A 15220-nucleotide genomic window follows, 5' to 3' on the forward strand; every position below is an offset into this window, starting at 1 on the left:
CCACCGAAAATACACTACAGAGTGGCGTCCGAACAGGATCGTGTTTGCGGCCGGGATGCAGCTGGACGCGGCTTGATTTCTCCTCTCATCCCAGGTGAGCCTTGCGTTCTGCTGTTGGGGGGTGGACGTTTGACTGTCGCTGTCGTCTGGCGTGTTGGTTCGCCACCGCAAAACTGGTCCTGTGTGGGTGGATGTGTGTTGTGCTGGTTGCTGTTTTGGGGAAGTTTCGTTTTAACATTTGGCTTACTCCCGTCGTGTTACTGTCGGCGTGCACAGGCAGTAGGGGGAGTGCTGGTAGAGCTAGACTTAATTGTTAATCCTTAGAGTAGTATTGGTGTCTAAAGCAAAGAAGCCTCACAAAAGTAACCGTCTAGCATCGGAGTTTGGAAACTCTGCGGGATTACCTGCAGCGACGTGAAAGTTAGCGATGTAAAATTCGTCCAGGAAAACGGATTTAAGGAAAACGCGAATTTGATACACACCCTCTGGGAGTTGTGGTTTTAGGGACCGGCCAAAAACCTGTGACAGTTCACTAGGTGATGTTCAGTCGGTTATTGAAGAATAAACTGGGAGTGTATGCGGAAAATATTTTGTCGATAGACGACGCTCTGCCGGTGGGGTGACGAGACCACGGACTGATTGTAGTTTTGCGAATTCTGCACTTCATAAGGTAGCATTAAATTTAGATTAAAGAAAATGACGCGGTTTGTAGAGCATTTGCTCAAATAGGTTGTCTTTAGCATAGATCGTTAATTGTGATTTGTTTTTGTGTTTTTTTGTTATAGTGGGGATTTTTTTGATTTAAAAGGTAAATATATTGCAGGCGTAGAAGGATTCCCCCCTCCCTCTCTTTGCCTTTCTCTGTTTCTCTGTCTCGGTTGAAGGAGACAGAGGGACGTCAGCGCTTCGAACTGTAATTGTGGTCTTTAGTGTGTGTGTGTGTGTTTGTGGAGTATGGACCACTTAGTTTAAAACTCATGGTCATTCTTCCTCTTGTTGTTAAGTATTATATTTGATTAATAAACATTAACTATTGCTATATTATTAGGATTAGCTTATGATATTATCTATATTATATATATATATATCTATATATATATATATATTTTTTTTTTTTTTTTTTTTTTTTTTTTTTTTTTCGGAAGGACGTTATCTTTAGGAATGGCTATTCTTAGCCGTTTAAATACCTTTTTACAAATCTATGAGGGGCGCTTTTTTTAGGCCGTGTGTAAAATCTAATGAGCTGTAAAAGGAACGTTTCCTATAAGATGAAACCAGTTAATAAGTGTGTATGACTTCCGGAAATTAGTATAAAATATAATAAGAGGTGGAGAGAATTAATGTATACCTTAAGAGAGAAACCATGAATGGAGAATGAGAATCCAGCGCGGGGACCACTGCACAGAGCCAGTGCTGTTTTTGTTCACGAACTCTTGCCCATACTGCTGGTTTTGAACATAGTGTATGTGATCAAATCTTTATAGCTTGGAGTGGAGAAGAGCATTATCCTGCTTGTGTGTGCTATTTTGAAAGGCTTGGCAACAGACTGACCAGTTAAGTGTTATATTGTGGATTGCAACTGTGCTGCTTTGTTGTTTTGTGCATTTCCTGCTGTTTGGTGTATCAGTGCGACTTGTTTGTATGATTGGGTTTTTGAGATTCTTTTAAGAACTGAAGTGAGAGCTGTGAGTTTGGATGCTTGCTTTGTTGTCAGTAGAGCGCTATTTTACCTTGAAGTTCCTTGGGAGTTGGCACATGTTATTTGGGTTCATTGACTGTGGCGAGAAAAATAGTGATACATCTAATTAAGTCATTTTAGCCTCACACAACGCTAATTGTTTCATGAATTGATCGGTTTAAATAATTGATATTTGAGTAACTTGTTAGTGAGTAATGTGATAAAATTGATGACTAGTTGGTTAATTGTTGAATAGTTGAATGATTTAATTCATTGCTTGTTTGATTGATTGTTTAATTAGTTGATTTAAATTGATTCATTGTAGTTTGTTGATTTGAATTGATTGATTAGTTAGTTGATTAAATTGATTTATTGATAGTTTGATTGATTTGATTAATTTCAATTGATTGATTTGATTGATTGATTAATTTGTTGATTGATTGGTTGTTTTTAATTTGTTTACCGTACAAAAAGTAAACTATAAAGCAGCTAAAATGCAAAAAAGAATAGTAAAACTGCTAAGGAATCACGCCCCTTGCCATAGTTCAAAAGAATTAACCCATTTATAAAAGAGGTCTCACGAACTCTCATAAAATGGTCCCCCACCGTTGGCCGGAGATTGACCAACCCTGGCCAGGGAATACCTTTACTCCCGAACCTAAACAAGATGAACAGTCAATCCTGAGAGGAAAAACACAGAAGGGACTGCTCCACCGTGAGGAGCAAATGGCAGAAAGTAGTTGGATTAGGGAGCATGACTAAGGTGTTTTCACGGATCATATAGCCCATCAAGTAGAGCTATATAGGAGAGGAGGCATGCTGACAGAGGGAGCAAGATCAGGAAACTCTGAGACAACTTAATCAGATATGTAACCCAGGTGTGACACTTGGGTAACTAAATCTTAAGTTTAGCCTGTTGTTTCATATATTTAATGTTTTCCGAGTTGCACTTGAAAGCAACATGTTTTTCTGAGTTGCACTTGAAAGCAACACGTTACAACCGCACTTGAAGGTAGCACTCAGGTTCATCGCATCTAACCAAACTAAAGGCAGGTAGCCTCTTAGCAGCCAATTAGCGTGCACGTTCCGCTTTGGTAGGAGGCAAGTTTGTCGCAGCACTTTTGCACTTCCTTTTGACTCTGGCGCGGACAGCCGAAGGCAGCATTTCGCTGAACAAAAGCGGTAAGATATGATTGTAGTTAAAACTACCGCAAATCAATTAAGTTAATGTGGCTTCAACTAGTTTTTGTTTACAGTTTAGCAATGTTGCTCAAGCGGTTACACGGGAACCGTCTTCCATCTTGTGAGAGCTGAGAGTCCCCGACGGTGCTCAGCACTGGAAAAAAGTGCATCTGGTGAGAGCGTCATTTCGGTGCTTTTGATATCTGTTGCTGCTGCTACTCATATGCTGAACGGATTGGCTATATGGAGATATTGTGTGGTGAACTGTTGCATTAAGCTTGTTGTAATGTGGCGCTCGGCACCTTGCTGTGCACTTAACACACTAAAATGAGCATTTATTAGTGATTAATCTTGTGTTTATGTTTGACATGTTACTGCAGGTAGCACAAAGTACAATTTGATCGGGCCATTTTGTCAATATGTGTGGTTAAAGGAATGTTTTGAGATTTATGTTTCTAAACTGAGTTAAAGAGGGGAATAAGTTTATTTTACAAATGCAAATTGTAGTGGGAAGGAATTCACTTCTTTCAGTTGTGAGTTAAGGGTTAATTTCATGATCCTTATTACAGAGAACTCATTACGGTGAATGATGAATATATTTTGCTCATGATTTAAATCACAATTTCTGATATTGTTTTGAATTATTATCCAATGATTCATGAAAGAACACTTGATTCCTAGATTTGAAGTTATTGAGCTTTAGTGTTAATGCAGGCCAGAATGTTAAAGATAACATTGCCATTTACTTTGTGTTATTGTTGTACAACTATTAGATTGTTTACTTAAAGGTTCTGTTTATTAAATTAAACAGGTCGGGTCTTTTGGAGACCCCTAGTCTCCATAGGAACATCCAGTCTGTTGGAGAGGATCCAGAGCCCTGGATGGAGTGATTCAGGATTATTCTGTGATTCATAGATGGCGAGCCTCCCCAGGATCCTAAAGAAGCTGGATTGATTCTTCGTTGTTAACTCCAACCGGTGGTAGGGCCAACCTGGTTGGCGGGATTGCTACATGCCAAAAGAGTTAGCACGTGACTCTGATCACCCTATTAGAGGAACATTTGGATTGAATACAAACATAACAGTACCGGTACTAAGAAAAACGAGACTCATTATTTTAAAGGCGCCATTTTATTTTGTTTATTATTTTTCATATTGTTGTTTATATAAATGTTGTAAACTTTTCTTGTGCAGTACTCACTAAAAGAGTAACTTTTGCAATTCACTTCGTGGTTGGTGTTGTTCATGGTTCGGCTGTTCAGGTCCATGGTAATTGAGCTCTTTTCGAACCTAGTCATTCAGTGTATCTACTATAAGTGGGTTACAAGGAGAAAAACTTGGCGAGCCAGCCAGGAGCTCTGTGAATGGACCACTATAGCCATACATGAACATCACATTTGATTGCAAAAACAAGAATATACTTTGAACTATATAGCCCTTAATCCTGATTCATGGTACACCTTTTGAAATGGAGATTGTTGACAGGGAGAGTATAAAAGTTCCTAACTCCCTTATAGTCAGTGGGTTGTCTAGTACCTCCACAGACGATGAACTAGGTGACTATCTCAAACAGTATGGAAAAATACGTCGCACAATAGATATTGATGATGAACAGTCAGAATTTAACGGTCAAACCATTGTTGAGTTTGAATCAGGTGTAGCAATACAAGCACTTGAGCCTATCTTACCATTGCATAGGACCAGTTCTGCGAACCCTTCGATTATTTACCATGTAAAGGCACTGGCTAGTGTTTACAGCAGTACGACAGGAACTGCAACTACTCATACTTTTCTGTCTGAGCTCAAGAGCATAGCTAAAATGAGCGGGAAGCCATTTGAGGACATTTTGCATGAGGAGTTGAGTAGAATAACTAAATCTTTTGCAGAAGAGGCCCCAGTGGCAGAGGTTGAGGCAGTTCAGGAGCCTACTATCCAACTATCAACGGAAATTGCAATGACTCCTTCTCAGACTGCCAGAGCTGAATCCCACCTTACACTGACTCATACTGGACAGTCCCCTTTTCTTAGTGAATTAAAGCTGCCATCCCCTGAAGGGCAGCCTCTCACTCAAACTACAGCTCCAATGGGTTCACCTGGTGTAGCAGAAACCATACGCAGTTTCAGTTTGCCTCCCGATCATCTCAGCACACCCGAAGTACAGCGAGTAGTGGTGGAACATGTTGTGAAGAGCACAGAGATTGCAGCTCAGCTTCATTCGCATGTTAAATTGAGGACCTTCTCAGGACGGGTTCCTTTTCCCAACCATGAGGTCGACTATGATACTTGGCGATCTAGTGTCGAATTCTACTTGAATGATTCCACTGTCTCTCAACCACAGTTACTGAGGAAAATGGTTGACAGCCTTTTACCCCCCGCTGCTAATGTAGTGAAGTCTTTAGGTCTCAGAGCCACTCCTCGTGCTCACCTAGACTTGCTTGATTCAGCATATGCTACGGTAGAGGATGGTGATGAGTTGTTTGCTAAATTTCTCAATACTCACCAAAATTCAGGGGAAAGGCCATCTGCCTATCTCCACAGGCTGCAGACATATCTGAATGAGGTTGTGAAAAAGAAAGCTGTAAGCACCCGTGACGCAGACAAACAACTACTCAAACAATTCTGTCGAGGGTGCTGGAACGACACACTCATTGCAACACTCCAGCTTGAGCAGAGGCAGAGTACTCCTCCAACCTTCTCAGAATTTCTGCTAATGTTGCGTACTGAGGAGAACAAGCAAGCAGCTAAGGTCAGTCGAATGAAGCACCACTTAGGACTTCCTAAGGCTAAAGCTCAAGCTAGCGTACAAGCTGTGTGTACAAGTGAGGTGAATGATTTTGATATGCAAACCCAAGATGACAGAATGCCTTCACTCATAGAGCAGATACAGAAACAGATAACTAGCATGCAAGCTCAAATTGCAGCTCTTTCTGCTGTCAAGGGAGACAAATCTGTTAGACCTAAAATGACAAAGATGCAGAAAGCTAAGCCAAGTCAAAGCCAGCCTAATAGCCAGAGGGACTCACTAGCCCAGCAAACGACACCAAGGCCCAGACCATGGTATTGTTTTAGATGTGGGGAAGATGGCCATATTGCTACCAGCTGTAGCAGTCCCCCAAACCGAACGCTGGTGGAAGCTAAAAAGGAAGAACTAAAAGAAAAGCAAAAGGCTTGGGATAAGGAGAACACCTCTGATAGCACTTTAAACTCGTAATGGCTCCTATGGAGGGACTGATAGGAACCGACAAAGAGAAAAGTCCCAAACAAAAGCAAGACACAATGGACAAAGAGAAAAATCCCAACCAAAAGCAAAACACCAAACTCAGAGCAACGTTAAAAGGGCAGCAAGTTGGTGGACCTAAAAAGATTCTTAAAAGACTTGTTGGATGTAAATGCACTGCCAGTGTAGCAGTTAGTGGAGTGGAGAGTAATTGTTTGATTGATACAGGCTCTCAGGTTACAACCGTATCTCAATCATTCTATGATAAATACTTGTCAGGATGCACAATTGAGCCTGTGAACAATATACTCGAGGTGGATGGAGCAAATGGCCAGCCTGTGCCTTATAATGGCTATGTAGAGATAAGCATGAAGTTCCCTAAAGAGTTCATAGCCGCAGAACCCGAGGTGCAAACCTTAGCCTTGGTAGTGCCAGATAATCGCTCAAATAGCAGTATACAAGTACTCATTGGCACAAACACCCTTGACCCTCTCTATGAGGAGTACTGTGATGATGACACTTTGCAAACCGCTAAACTCTGTGGTTATGCCCAGGTACTAAAAGCTCTGCAAACCCGACACCAGCAATACTCCAGCGGCACACTTGGCCATGTCAGACTCAGAGGCAGTACACCTGAAGTCATTCCAGCGGGCCAAAAAGTCCTTCTACAAGGCTTTGTAGGTGCTAGAGCAGTATGCAGTGAAGAATGGGCATTGCTTGAAGAATCATCTCTCTCAAACCTACCTGGTGGAATATTCATAGATCGTTGTCTCATCACAATACCAAAGCAGGCTCCTTACAAAGTACCTGTAATATTGAGAAACGAATCAGACCATGACATAATGCTGTCCACTAACTGTGTTGTTGCTGAACTAACCGTCGCTCATGAGCTTGTGCATGATGCAGATCCTGACAAAGAACTGACTTACCTAAACGAAGAATCTTCTCAGTCTGACAAGCCACAGTATACAGCCTGCATCTCTTCTCAGCAAGAACTAGATGCAAGTCCAAAGCTGAAGTTTAACTTTGATGACTCTCCAGTTCCTGAGGATTGGAAAGTAAAGATAACGCAGGAGTTAAGTAACTACGCTGATGTTTTTGCTCAACATGAGCTTGATTTCGGGCATGCAACAAAGGTAAAGCATCATATCAAAATGAAAGATGACACACCTTTCAAGCAGAGATCACGCCCTATCCATCCACAAGACTACGAAGCCGTGCGTCGCCATCTCCAAACCCTCCTTAAAGCTGGAGTCATTCGCGAATCTGAGTCCCCTTTCTCGTCACCTATTGTCGTTGTCAGAAAGAAGAATGGTGACATCAGACTGTGCGTGGATTACAGAAAGTTGAACCTCCAGACCATCAGGGACGCATACGCGTTACCTAACCTGGAGGAATCATTTTCTGCGCTTGCTGGGGCTCAGTGGTTTACGGTGATGGATTTGAAATCCGGCTACTACCAGATTGAAATGGAGGAGAGCGACAAGCAAAAAACTGCTTTCGTCTGCCCTTTAGGATTTTATGAATGGAACCGGATGCCACAAGGAATAACAAACGCACCATCCACTTTTCAGCGCCTGATGGAGAAGTGTATGGGCGACATCCATCTTCGCGAAGCACTAGTTTTCCTTGATGACATAATTGTCTTTTCCGACTCCTTGGAGGAGCATGAAGCTCGCTTGCTAAAAGTTTTAAACCGGCTGAGAGAACACGGCCTCAAGTTGTCGCCAGAGAAGTGCCAGTTTTTTCAAACGTCAGTGCGTTACTTGGGGCACATCGTGTCTAGAGACGGCATTGAAACCGATCCAGAGAAAGTCAAGGCCCTTAAGACCTGGCCGTTGCCTAGAAACCTGAAGGAGCTCAAGTCTTTTCTTGGGTTCTCCGGGTATTACCGGAGATTTGTGCAAGATTATGCCAGGATCGTGAAGCCCTTAAACAGTTTGACTGCTGGTTATCCACCAACTCAAAAAGGGCGCAAGCGGACAAAAGTCGACAGCAAATATTTCCACCCCAAGGAGCCATTTGCTGAGAGATGGACTCCCGCTTGCCAACAAGCTTTTGAGGAAATTATCGACAAGCTCACATCTGCTCCGGTGTTAGGATATGCTAACACCAAGCTGCCATACGTCGTCCATACAGATGCCAGCACGACTGGGCTTGGCGCTGCATTATATCAAGTTCAGGATGGACAAACTCGTGTTATCGCCTACGCAAGTAGAGGCTTGTCGTGTAGTGAGGCTAAATACCCTGCACACAAGTTGGAATTTTTAGCCCTCAAGTGGGCTATCACCGACAAATTCCATGATTACCTCTATGGCAACACCTTTACAGTAGTCACAGATAATAACCCGCTGAGGTACATACTCACTACTGCCAAGCTGGATGCTGCCAGCTATCGCTGGTTAGCCGAGTTATCCACCTTTACCTTTGACATCACATACCGAGCCGGAAAGCAGAATCAAGATGCTGACGCGTTGTCGAGGAGGCCTCACGGAGAGTTGGTCAACGACGATCAGTCTAAAGTGGAAAGCCAAAGGATTCACACCTTCACTTCTCACCATCTCAGATCAGAGGGCAATTCCTTCTGTCCCACAGAAGCTGTTAAAGCAGCGTGTCAGAGTCACATTATCAGATATGTGGAGGAAGACTTACCCTCCCCTTGCCTCGTAGAGTCCCTCGCTATCCACCCGGAAGCCATTCCTGCTGAGTTTGAGGAGGAGGGAGTCCAAGACGGTCTGCTCACAGTTCCCAGGTACAGTAAAGATGAACTAGCCAAACTGCAAAGAACAGATCCCGTCATCAGCCAAGTCATTGAGCTGCTTGAGTCAGGAAAACTTGCACCTGCCAGTCTAAAGTCTGAATCACCTGAAAGCCGGCTGGTTTTCAGAGAGATGAGCCGTCTTGAACTAAAGGATGGCCTATTATACAGAAGAAGGCAGTGTGACAATCAATCAGTCTATCAGCTCGCCCTACCGAATGTACTAAAGCCATCCGTGCTCACCAGTCTTCACGATGAAATGGGGCACATGGGAGTTGAACGTACCCTTGAGCTGGCTAGGTCCCGGTTCTATTGGCCAGGGATGGCATTTGATATTGAGACAAAGGTCAAACAGTGTGAGAGATGTGTAAGGAGGAAAAGTCAGCCAGAAAAGGCTGCACCGCTTGTCAATATCCAAACCAGTAGGCCGTTGGAACTGGTTTGTATGGACTTTTTGTCATTGGAACCGGATAGTCATAACACCAAAGACATCCTAGTTATAACGGATCACTTTACAAAATATGCTGTTGCTATACCAACAAAGGATCAGAAAGCCAGCACAGTCGCCAAATGTTTGTGGGAGCAGTTCCTCAGTCATTATGGGTTCCCAGAACGCCTCCACAGTGACCAGGGACGTGATTTTGAGTCGCAGACCATTAAAGAGCTCTGTGCTTTAGCCGGCATTCGTAAAGTGAGAACAAGTCCGTATCATCCTAGGGGAAACCCAGTGGAACGCTTTAATCGTACATTACTAAGCATGCTGGGAACTCAGCAGGTTAAGGAGAAGACAAGGTGGCGTGAACATGTAAAACCCCTTGCGCATGCATACAATTGTACAAAGAATGACGTCACAGGGTTTTCACCCTACGAACTCATGTTCGGACGCCAACCTAGGTTGCCTATTGACATCGCGTTTGGGTTACCAGTTAAAGACAGTTCGTCTACTTCGCATTCGCAATATGTGAAAAGTCTAAAGAGTCACTTGAAGGAAAGCTACCAGCTTGCTATCGAAAATTCAAAGAAAGTCGCTGACAAAAACAAGAAAAGATTTGATGCCAGAGTGAGAGAGGCCACACTTGAAACAGGAGACAGAGTCCTTGTGCGGAATCTCCGCCTTCGCAGCAAGCACAAATTAGCTGACCGATGGGAACCGACAGTTTATGTAGTGCAGAAGAGGGCTGGAGAATTACCTGTCTATACAGTGTGCCCTGAAGGCCAAGATGGTCCCTTACGTACATTACATCGTGACCTTCTATTACCGTGTGGGTTTCTTTCCGAACCGGCAGAGGAAATGGTTCAGCCAAAATCAACCCGTAGGCCCAGAACGAGACAGACATCAAAGCAAGTCAATGAACTGCCTTCATCATCCGAGGATGAAGAGGAAAATGAGCTATGTTTTCATTCAGTTGAAATTACTGAGACAAGACCTTCTGAAGCCTCAAACATATCTGAGTCACAGAAGGAGACATCTTTTGAAATTGACACACTTACTGGAATTGACACAACTGCTGGAATTGACACACCTTTTGGAACTGGCAACTTACCTGAACTGGAGCCTGTGGAAATAGAACTTGTAGAAAAAGAGCCTGTGGAAGGAGAATCTGTGGAAAAAGGATCCGTTGAGCTCGAAACTGAAGGGAACTTGCTTTTTGACCATGAACCTGAAAATGGCATGGAGGAAGAGAAGGATGCTAATGAAATGGAAAAAGAAAACATTGCAATTGAAGCTGAAACAGGGACAGGAGAACTAACAGAGCAACTGGAGACGAGTGGAGGAACTCTACTTACTGAAGAAACTGAAAGAGCCAAGGAATGTGTTCCCATAGCCAACCCACCTGTCTCTCAAAGTGAATCCCAACGAGACGCCCTCCAACCAGCCACTATTAGTAGTACAAATCCTGCTGTTGAAACAAAAAATAGCAACCATGAGGAAACAGTTGAACCTCCACGGAGGTCAGAGCGTGTCAGAAAAGCACCAGGGAAGTTCACATACCCTCAACTTGGGAATCCCTTTATCTCTTTTGTTCAAAACATAGTGGAAGGCTTTAACCAAGCTCTTGTCGAAACCTTTGAAAGTAATTAGTCCTTGAAAGGGGAACATGAAGGGACTCATGTTATGTAAGGAGGGGAGGGTGTAACCCAGGTGTGACACTTGGGTAACTAAATCTTAAGTTTAGCCTGAAATTGTTGTTTTATAAGTTGTTTTATAAGTTGTTTCATATATTTAATGTTTTCCGAGTTGCACTTGAAAGCAACATGTTTTTCTGAGTTGCACTTGAAAGCAACACGTTACAACCGCACTTGAAGGTAGCACTCAGGTTCACCGCATCTAACCAAACTAAAGGCAGGTAGCCTCTTAGCAGCCAATTAGCGTGCACGTTCCGCTTATTGGATAGGAGGCAAGTTTGTACGCAGCACTTTTGCACTTCCTTTTGACTCTGGCCGCGACAGCAGAAGGCAGCATTTCGCTGAACAAAAGCGGTAAGATATTGATTGTAGTAAAACTACCGCAAATCAATTAAGTTAATGTGGCTTCAACTAGTTTTTTGTTTACAGTTTAGCACTGTGCTCAAGCGGTTACACGGGAAAACCGTCTTCCATCTTGTGAGAGCTGAGAGTCCCCGACGGTGCTCAGCACTGGAAAAAAGTGCATCGGTGAGAGCGTCATTTTCGGTGCTTTTGATATCTGTTAGCTGCTGCTACTCATATGCTGAACGGATTGGCTATATGGAGATATTGTGTGGTGAACTGTTGCATTAAGCTTGTTGTAATGTGAGCGCTCGGCACCTTAGCTGTGCACTTAACACACTAAAATGAGCATTTATTAGTTGATTAATCTTGTGTTTATGTTGGTACATGTTACTGCAGGTAGCACAAAGTACAATTTGATCGGCCATTTTGTCAATATGTGTGGTTAAAGGGAATGTTTTGAGATTTATGTTTCTAATACTGAGTTAAAGAGGGGAATAAGTTTATTTTACAAATGCAAATTGTAGTGGGAAGGAATTCACTTCTTTCAGTTGTGAGTTAAGGGTTAATTTCATGATCCTTATTACAGAAACTCATTACGGTGAATGAATGAATATATTTTGCTCATGATTTAAATCACAATTTCTGATATTGTTTTGAATTATTATCCAATGATTCATGAAAGAACACTTGATTCCTAGATTTGAAGTTATTGAGCTTTAGTGTAATGCAAGGCCAGAATGTTAAAGATAACATTGCCATTATACTTTAGTGTTATTGTTGTACAACTATTAGATTGTTTACTTAAAGGTCCTGTTTATTAAATTAAACAGGTCAGGTCTTTTGGAGACCCCTAGTCTCCATAGGAACATCCAGTCTGTGAGAGGATCCAGAGCCCTGGATGGAGTGATTCAGGATTATTCTGTGATTCATAGATGGCGAGCCTCCCCAGGATCCTAAAGAAGCTGGATTGATTCTTCGTTGTTAACTCCAACCGGTGGTAGGGCCAACCTGGTTGGCGGGATTGCTACATGCCAAAAGAGTTAGCACGTGACTCTGATCACCCTATTAGAGGAACATTTGGATTGAATACAAACATAACCAGTACCGGTACTAAGAAAAACGAGACTCATTATTTTAAAGGCGCCATTTTATTTTGTTATTATTTTTCTATTGTTGTTTATATAAATGTTTGTAAACTTTTCTTGTGCAGTACTCACTAAAAGAGTAACTTTTGCAATTCACTTCGTGGGTTGTGTTGTTCATGGTTCGGCTGTTCAGGTCCATGGTAATTGAGCTCTTTTCGAACCTAGTCATTCAGTGTATCTACTATAAGTGGGTTACAGATACAATTAGTGGACAATAAGAACAAGGAAAAGAAACAGGCCATAGTCATACAGAGCAGCCTCAGTTGAGTCAGCCTTTGTCATTAAATCAGGGTTTGCCACAAGCACCTCAGCCAACTTCAGTGGTTCCTATAGTGGCATATCCACAGCCAGGTATTGGTCAAAAGCAAATTTGGAGAGGAAGAGGAGAAAGATTTAGTCCATATCTTCAGCAGTCTTCTGAAGGATGTTATAACTGTGGACAGTTTGGTCATCTTGCCCGTGAGTGCATTAGGACAGGGGAAGCCTTAGATGGAATTCAGAGGAGTATTTTGGGCCCATCAGACCACCCAGGATTCTACGGGTCTTTGGAGGAATCATGAGGACTGATAGTAGCTCCTCCAGATCTGTTAGGGGCTAATGATTCAGGAGGCACATGGGTTGCTTATGTGGCAAGGGGGGAAGTTAGGAAGAAGATTATGAACGATTATGGATTCTGGGCACCATGTCTACTTACACGGATTCACTATGTCATAGGCAGATGCACAATCTGTTTGGAATATAATGTTCTAAGGGGGGTGATGGTTCCACCTGGTCGCAGTCCGACTCCCAGGAGTCCTATGTGTGGCTAGTTGTGGAATTTGTTGATAAGATCAGACCAGATAATGGTAAGATAGAGGTAGTTTGGTTGTTGTGAACCGATTTTCAATTGGCCTGAAGCTTGTCCAACTAAGCAGAGGGATGCTCAGTCATTTGCCAAGTTTTGCCAAGTTTTTGTAGAAGGTTTAAGCAGGTGGGGGCTTCCAGTTTGGATATCCTCAGATAATGGATTAAAGAGTTCGTTGACAAAACAGTAAAATTGAATCTTGTAACAAATTGTGAATAAGACAGTGTCTTGGTGCTGTTTATCACCCGCAGAGTCAAGGAATGTGTGTGAAAATTCATGGGTTTTTGAAAATCATTTCTTCATGTATAATTACTTATATGTTTGTAACATTTATTTCTATTTAGTAGGGGTACGGTAGTGATTGGGGTTAAAGAGGGGTAGTAGTCAATGCAATTCATATGTTTGCAGGAACGTTATATTGGGTATAGAAATTGTATCGATGTTTTCAAATGATATGTGTTATTTCTGCAAAGATACTGGTTGGTGTTTTCTGTTTCCCTCAGAACAAAACAGTGGGGGGAGGACCGCCATGAGGGTGGTCGATGATTCAAGGATCCCAAGCTGTTAGAGAGGATTCAGAGACACCAATAAGAACAATCGCAAAGGACAAATAACCTGGACTCTGGACAAGGACATTGTGAGAATGTCCAGAGTAAACATCATCACAACTTGGAAATCAACTATGCTTTAATCAACACTGTGGAGGAACTGTGGCCCGATGAGTGACAAGAAGAACGGAAATGGAACAGAATACATGTATATGATGTTAATCTGAATGTTAATCTGTACCATATGTATTTGCTTTAAGTGATATCAATATATAATGAGTAAAATTATTGGATTGGAGTACTATATGTGGCCGCCTGAGGCGAGGGGGCCGTGAAAGAATTTTCCTGTCTAGATTGATGGACGGATGTTTCGGAAAGATGGCTGCCAGCAGGTTTTTCGCCTTTCACACTCCTTAAAATACTTTATGGTTAAGATTATTCTGTGAGGGGTTAGCATTGTACCAGTATATTTTGTTATCGGGACTCTACGTAGTCCCGAAGGGGGATATGAGGTGTTTCTGAGCATAGATGCATAGTTCCCTACTAAATAGTATTTTTGACTACATATGGTTTACATGAAGATACTTGTTTTGTCACAGTAGCTGTAATCTTAAGTCATCTGGACTTTTGGGGTAATTTAGATAGAAAGGTACTTCGGGTCCCAAATGGTGTTTTTTCCTGTGTCTATCTCCATTTACAAGGTTGAGGAAGAGATCAGGTCCAGAGATCAAAGGCCATTTGTTGGGTATCCTGTCCTGGGAGAGGATCTCCCCCTTTCTTGGGCCTTTTAGACACCAGGGCCATGTGGAGACACTGGGAGAGGGTCCTTCCACTTTCTCGGGCCTGTACGACACCTAGGCCTTTGTTGTGGGCATCCCAGGGAGAGGGGCTCTCTCATTCTCTGTGCGCTTTTATGACACAAGATTTACTAAAACATTGTGTTTTTCTGATGCTGGTCTCCCCATGGTATATATAAGCTTGCCCTTATAGTTCGGGAGAGTCTTTCATTTCGCCAGGAGCTCTCCAAGTAATCTTTACTTGATACTGGTTACTGAACCTTGTTTATATATTTAAATTTTTTATACAACTAAGGACCGGCTGGTTAGCGCGCCGGCAACTTCTTCAAACATACGCATCACCCTCCCAAGAAATACCTACTACCACCCACAGGTACTGTCTAAAATATTTGACACTCGTCTCTGTGAGCTGAGCATCTGTCTAAAACTGGACGTAGTCTCCATGACGCCAACAAGTCAAAACTGTTAGTCTCTTACGCCCCACAACAGTCTAAACCTGGCTCTTCGTCAGACTGTAAAACCTGGATGGTAGTCCCGATGACCTCCCACAGACAGTCTAAAACCTGATTGCGTAGTCTCC

Source organism: Larimichthys crocea, chromosome X, assembly GCF_000972845.2.
Source record: "Larimichthys crocea isolate SSNF chromosome X, L_crocea_2.0, whole genome shotgun sequence".
Lineage (NCBI taxonomy): Eukaryota > Metazoa > Chordata > Actinopteri > Sciaenidae > Larimichthys > Larimichthys crocea.